This window comes from Rhinolophus sinicus, linkage group LG05, assembly GCF_036562045.2.
Source record: "Rhinolophus sinicus isolate RSC01 linkage group LG05, ASM3656204v1, whole genome shotgun sequence".
Taxonomy (NCBI): domain Eukaryota; kingdom Metazoa; phylum Chordata; class Mammalia; order Chiroptera; family Rhinolophidae; genus Rhinolophus; species Rhinolophus sinicus.
Window position 1 is genome coordinate 32818979 of NC_133755.1, and position 7585 is coordinate 32826563.

A 7585-nucleotide genomic window follows, 5' to 3' on the forward strand; every position below is an offset into this window, starting at 1 on the left:
CCGCCTCTGCAGTGGCTTTAAAACAATGACTATCTTCATTTTGCCCTCATTCATCAGGCAAAATGGGGGCCTGCCCAATTTCAAGGGGGAGGAGAAACAAAGCTCCACTTCTTCATGGGGAATGGCATGGTTCTGGAAGACCATGTGGAACTGAATATGTTGCTGTGGACCCCCAGGGCCAGCCAGCTTGCCCTGACAGGCCCTTTGAAGCTGTTTAGGTTTTCATTAGCCATTTCTTCAACGCCCTTCCAGCCTCTATCCACATCCAGTGCCAAAGCTGCATTTTTAAGGCTTTATTATAGTAGCAGCCTACTTCCAAGTATCTCAGTCTGTATCAGGCATCTATTGCTGCACAGTGAACCATCCCCAAACATAGTAGCTCAAAGCAATAACAACACTCATTTTTCTCATGAGTCTTTAATTTAGGCAGGACTTGGTGGGGACAGCTCATCTCTTCACCACTCTGTATCATCTGAAGCAGCTGGAAGGCTGGGCCTGGAGTTCGCTGGAGGCTTAGTCACCAATACATCTGGCAATTCATCCAGCTGCAGTTAGGCTAAAACCAACAAATTCATCCACACCTTCCCCATGTGGCCTGGGCTTCCTCACAGCGTGGTGGCTGAGTTCCAAGGCGAAGTGTCTAGAGAGAGGCAGATGGAAACAATACTGCCTTTTCCTGGCCTAGCCTCATAAATCATGCAGTGTCGCTTTCACCACATTCTGTGTTGAGGTCACCAATTTCCGAGGGAGGAGAAATACTCTCCACCACTTGGTGGAGCAGCGGCAAGGTTCTAGAAGGACATGTGGAACCAGAGATATTGCCGGGACTCTTTTTTGGAACTAATCTTCCACGTTTCTGCATGGGTCTATCATTAGCTATGGGCAACCCCAGGAGATACAAACTCCCAGGTGCTGTCAGCTGGGAAAAGTAGTGACCGAGGGGCTGTCTGCTTAATCTAGTAGCTGGTATGGGGTGTTCAAAATACAGGTACATGGAAGTTGGGCAAGGGGTGCACAGAAACACTCAAGGGTAGGCCTAGGAGCTCTGGAAAGTGCATCAATGGTGTCTGTTTCAGGACAATTATACAAAATACTGATGGATCAGAAGTCAAGGTGAAGTATATATCCATAGCCCATACCTCATGTGACCACAGGCATCTCAGCCTTTCAGGAAACATTAAATAACAGAAAATGTGAACCCAAGATCAGCTAGAGACTCATTTGTAACAAAGAGCTGGCCTGACCTGGCATGTCCATCTCTTAAATCCTTTTGGTCTCTGACCACTGAAAGGATGGACCGGTGGCCTCCCCTAAATCATGCTGTTACTTATTTGACCTGTTTTGATCCAACATAGACTGGAAGTCAACCATTTTGTTTTTATTCATGGTCCTACATACATGCACAATGAAGAAGTCTTTAACCACTGAACATGTTGTTTTAATAAGGTGTAGATAATAGCTACCAAAATATATTTAAAGATCTTTTTGGGCCACCAAGACTGTGTTGTTTTGGGTTTGGTGGACTGCTTCTCTGAACAAACAATGGGAAAGATTTTTTGCTAAGGATGAGCAAACACATTCATGGGAGGTGGGCATAAAAAAATCTACAGAACATACTCCTTGCCTCCTGACACCAGGAAGACTGTTTAATATATTTGTCAGGACAGTGTCATGGAATAGACTTTCACTATAAGGTTTTAAAAGCTCCATCAAACCTAGAAATTTTTCTATTATTGCCAAAACATCACAGGCGCTTAGACCCCTCCCACCACCACAGAGTAGCTCTGAGAACACTCCAAATAAAAGAAGAAAGGATTCACTGAAGTGTCCCAAGGTGGCAGGACGTGTGTGACGTGCTGCTCCCAGACAGAGCAGACATCCTTTGCTCTGTAAAGTAGTCTCCGAAGGAGTCAGCCTGACTCCAGGTCTGACATCATGGGGAGAAAAGCCTGCCAAGCTGCCTCAGTTTCCTCAGTGCAACTGTGACCAGACTGATCGGAAGAGACATTGATATTAGCAGTGCTTGGCAGTGCAACAGGGGAGCCACACCCCACACCCCGTTCCAGGAGGATTGTGACAGGGTGATGGCATTCCCGTGACCTTATGTAAACGTTCAGTCGTGTCTCTAGGGACCACAAGCTTCTGGCTTCTCTGGGGTCCCAAGCCTGTGGCTGTGACCTCCATGGCTAGATTCTATCTATTTCTCTTCAAAATCAAGACTCTCCTCCTAACCCATCTTGGAATTTTTAATGGAGAACAGTTTTACTATACAAAGCACCTTTTCTGGGGAGATCACTCATCGAATCCCAGGCCTCTGTCTCCTTGGAAAAATGATCAATCCCAGACATAAGAGTAAGCCATTGTGGAATCCCAGCCCACATGTCTGGGCAGCACTGAAGGAGAAGGATGACCAACACTGGGAAATACAGCAGGCTCTTCTACTGGATTCCAGAGTGGTATTCAGCCCAGACCTCCCCCCTACTCTTCCTCTTTGGCAAATAGCATAGGAGCAAGAAGACCTGATCTAATCTTTGCTGCTAGAACTGTTCCCTCATCAATGGAAAATGCACAGGATTTGGAGGTGGAAGGCCTGGGAACAAGCTCCAACTCACCCCTTACGAGCTGTGTAACTGAGGCAAACCCCTTGGCCTCTCTGAGCCTGCTTCTTCATCTCAGCCCGCCTTCCCTTCCTTAGAGGGGTGAGGTGGAAGACAGATGAGATGCATGGGAAAGAGCTCGGTGAGTTCCAAAACTCTCTGTCCAAATATAGATGGCATAACTTGCACTGACTCAGCACAAAGTTCCAAGTTCCCTGTCTTGGGAAATCGCACAAGATCTCTGCAGGATCTTGCAGACAGAACAGAATTGAGTGATCTCTACTGGCTACTAGGCTGCCCTGGAGACAAACATGCAAGGCCTGGCACCCTCAATGCGTTCCTAGAACCTCTCAGGCCTGCAGCCTCTCAGAGCAGCGTTGAGCATGGACTATCTGCGCATACAGTGACAGGAACTGACTCTTCCTGTAATGGCTGCTGACACAGAATGCAGAAAGTGAGCTTACAGAAGTAATGAAGACCTCAGAGAAAAGCAAGATTTGGGATGAAATGCCAGTGTCATGCTGGGTGTTGAGGTGTGATCAGTGAGCTTGGCTTTGTGGCTGGTTTGACCTCCCTTTTCAGATGCCCAGAGCTCCACCTACAGGGAGAGCACTGCTGTCAGTCACACCATCTTTGATGCAAATGGCAGCCACTGGCCCTTCTCTTTTGGGTGTCTGTTCTCTCAGTGCAGAATGGAAGGTGCTGGCCCTGAAATTAAGGGCTGTTAGCTCTTGACCAGCAGGTTGGGGAGGATTTTTAGGGGCATCCCTGAAATTCTTTACTTTCTCTGTCTTGGAGTCAGGCTGATCTTGGAGAACCCTGAGATCTGGGCCATGAGGTGTCTTGGGGATGATTTTCAATTTTCAGATGAAAGAAGCAGGTCTAGAGAGGTTTTCCATCCTGATTCAACTGGGATAGTTGGGGCTCATTGTACAGCTGCCAGCACCAGACCTGCAGCCCAGCTGGTTTGCTCAGCTAGCTGTATAAAGGGGCACTTTTAGAATGGAGGCTTCTCAAGGTCAAAGGCGTTTGGGGAAGGGTTACCAGGAGTCCAGACATGGGAGATAGTCCATGTGCAGTGTGATTTCAGGAACCAGGAAGGAAGCCTCAACTCTGTCCCACCACCCAACTTAAAAAAAAAAAAAAAAAATTAGTTGTAATGCGACCCTTGGGCTACAGGTAAAATGCAAATTCCCTTGGAAGGGTCATAGCACTTTAGTTACTAGTAGTTTACCTTTCCTTGTGAATGAGTTCTAGACCTATTCTTAGAAATCTTTAGTGGAACAATGCACGTGGGCCCTGGAGCTAACTGTTAGGCTGCGAGCTAACTGTTATGAAGTGCTAAGCGCCAGGGAGTGTTAGACTCTAAGGTATATTTTCTCACAATAACTGTGTTTCTCATAATAACTGTATTCTTGGTCTCACAATAACTGTGTAGAATGGGTCTTATTCCCATTGTATAGATGAGGAAACTGAGGTTCAGCAAGCAATAAATTTGTCTAAGGTCAGTCAGCCAGTAGCTGATACGGCTAGGACTAGAAGCTAGGTGGGACTGTCCCCAAAGTTGTGAGGATCCAGGGCAGAGGAGATGGGGGGGGGCTGATAGTGTCAGAGGGGAAGAGTGGGGACTCAGGCAATAGGTGAAACATCACTAGGCTGTGAGCGTCTTAATGTGCAGCCCCAGGACTTGAAGGAGAGGCTGTTCCAAGTCACCCTCCAGGCTGCTGTGTGCGCTGTGATAGTGGTTGGTGCTCTGAATCTAGAAGGAAGAAAATCTAGAGCAGTGTTTCTCGATTGTGTGCCTCAGAGGGCTTGTAGAAACACAGTTTGCTGGGTCCCATCCCCAGAGTTTCTGACTCAGTAGGTCTGGAATGAGGCATAAGATTTGCAATTAAAACAAGTTCCCAGGTAATGCTGCTGCTGCTGGTCTGGGGACCACACTTGGCAAACCACTGACCTAGAGTATGTCTCAGAGAGTTTCTGGTTGAGGGCAGAATATGCACCTGTAAACGAGCAGAGATCTTTGTTAGGTGGGGGTGAGGAGAGGCTGCGCTGATAAAGAGATGCAATAAGACAGCAATGGTTTACAGACCATAGATGTTTCTCCCTTAGCTACAGTCTGCAGTGCATGCTGTGGGGCATCACCCAGATCCTTCCCAGCTGCTGGGGAGGGGGCGTTGGTTGTTGAGGGCTCATAGCTGAGTCCCTCTCTGAGGACAGCCCTTGGCCAAAGAGAGCTGCCTCACCCAAACTACACCCCCTTGCGGTAGCAGCCTGCATCGAAGAAGTGGTAGAGATTGCGTACAGAAGCCCCACCCCCTGGTCTCAGCCTAGGACAACTTTGAAGGGCCATCCTAGCTCCCGAGCTCCCTGCTTCATCCGCTGAGACCTCTCGTCCTCTGCAGTTCAACTTCTGCTCTGTTACTTGCTGGTGCTGTTCCTGAGCGTGCACCCCAAGAAACCTCCCTGACAGAGTCTGTTCCAAGTAAGCTGACCAAAGACACAGTCCAAGGTGAGCGTTCCTGGTTGACAGGTACCTTTCTTTGCTGCCCTGAGTCATTGAGGAGCCAGGTTCTTTCTTTCTTGTTTCTGTCTATGATCCCTTTGTCTTTGCCCTTGGCTGAAGCCAGGCTACACGCTTCTCTGTGCTCCAGTTTGTGGAAACTGGAAAGAGAATGCAGAAGAGGACACTGTGCCTTCCAACACCAGCGTGGAAAAGGTTTGCATCACTTCTACCACTCCAGTAAGTTTCTTAAACATAGTCACATGGCTACACACAACCGCAGGGATGCTGGGAAACAGTGTATAGCTGGCCAGCCACACTAGGCTATAACTCCTGCTTTGGAAGAAGAGGAAAAGAGAAGATGGTGGACAGCAGGGGTTCTCCATGACAACTTCTGAATATGAATTTGTGTGGCCCTAACTCCATGTGCCACAAAGCTCTGCAACCAGAGTAGCAAACGTGAGCCATTTACCAGGCACGAAGACCCCAAAAGTATTGCCACTCATGGGGACAAAAGCCCCAGCGTTATTTGGAAATCGTTCACTATGGAGTCTGCGTACAAATCTACACTACAGATTCTGCCCACTATGTAGAGTGCTAGCTATAACTCTCCCGTTTCTCTCCCATTCAAGAAAGCTTAGCCGACGTAAGTGAGATAAAGTGACCTGACAGCGATACGCTTCAATAGGCTCAATAAAAAGAAAATAATTCCCAGACTTCAATTTTTCATGATTAGCTCCAGATTACTTGCAAAAATCTTCTAGTTAATCATGACCCACAGTTGCCTGCTTTCTCCTGTCCCCTCCCCACCCCAGGGGAGGTTGGGCTCGGCAGTGCTCAGGTGAGGAACTGGCTTATTGTACCTGGATAGGGCATACTGTTCTTGGTAATCCCAGAAGTCCTGCCAACAGGCCTGGGGCACAGGTTTGTGTCATACTGACCCTGCTGTTTCCCCAACCCCCACCATCCCCTTACTCAGCTTAGAGTCCATGGGCCACCTTCTTATGACTTGGTTGCAAATACCTTTAACTTCCTTGCCTCTCTCCCCCTCTGTTAAACCCCAGCCACTCCCCTCTGTGCTGGAGAGGCCAAATGCTGCTAGAGAAGATCTTATACTGGGGCTCACTGGGCTGCCTCTTTCTGTTGGTGACCCTACATTTCACTCAGCACCATCAGGCAATCCCACACGCCTTCCTCGGGCACCCCTTTCCTGCCTGGCCTCACCGTGTGCCACACCTTCTCCCTCTGCTGACATCCACCTTCCCTCTCCACTCCAGTCCGCAGATGCCTCATCATTCATGGAGAAAAAATCATTAGAGGGAACTCCTTTACCGATCCATCACGAATGCCACCTGCTTCTCAATCCTGTCACAAATTGAAGAACTGTCCTTGTTCCTATCTGACAGGAGCCTCTGGGCCTATAAATCTTATCCCAAACTCTGAGGTTCACGTCTTTAGCCCCGCCCTCTCCCTGAGCTGAAGACTCAATATATGGCATCTGCATATGGGTGTGCAAAGGGCAGACCGGGGCTGAGGAGGGAGGTCCAAAGCCACACAGGCCTGACCATTGCTGGGGTCAGTCATGAGGGAGGGTGCCCAGGGAGAAAGAAAACTCACCCCCAGCTTGTTAGAAAAGCCATTGCTGAGGTGGGGAGATTAGTGAGGGGAGAAAAAGCCAGGAGAGGTCATTGCCACCAGGAGGGAGATTTCCTACCAAACACCTCAGACATGAGTCATTGCAGAAAGGACTGAGAATGGAAGGGTCCGAAGGCCTCTCCAATTCTGCTCCCAGAAGGCTGTGCCTCTGGCTGCCCTTTGGCCTCGGAGATGACCCACCTCTCTGGGCATAGTTACAAGACTGGTCTCTTTCTGAGCAAGTGAGAGTGGGACCAGGCTTAGGAGCTTGCCCTGCTCCATCTCACAGGGTCTGAGGGAGGATTTGCTAACAGCCTTTGTTCTGATGTTGCTTCAAGGGCAATGGATGGAGGGCTGGGTAAGGAGGGAGACCCCACCTTGTCTCCCTGCCTGCCTGGGGGCTCTGGGAACTCTAGGTTCCCAGATTGCCAGCTGAGGTTGCCTCTTTAAGAAGCTGCCTGGCCCTGGGTGAGAGACAGACTGTTCATTCACCCTGGCCCCTGACCCACCCTCTCTCCAACTCCCCACACTGTCCAACCAGCTTGTTCCTTAGATAGCATCTGGGAGCCAATTTATTCAGACCCTGAGGTTTGTTTGTTTTTTAATACTGGGTTGATGGGTTTTTTTTGAAGGGGAACAGGACTTTATTGGGGAAGAATGTGTACTTCCAGGACTTTTTTCCAAGTCAAGTTGTCCTTTCAGTCTCAGTTGTGGAGGGCGCAGTTCAGCTCCAGGTCCGGTTGCCATTACTAGTTGCAGGGGATGCAGCCCACCATCCCTTGCGGGAGTCGAACCGGCAACCTTGTGGTTGAGGGGAAGCGTTCCAACCAAGGTGCCGTGTTCAATCTTA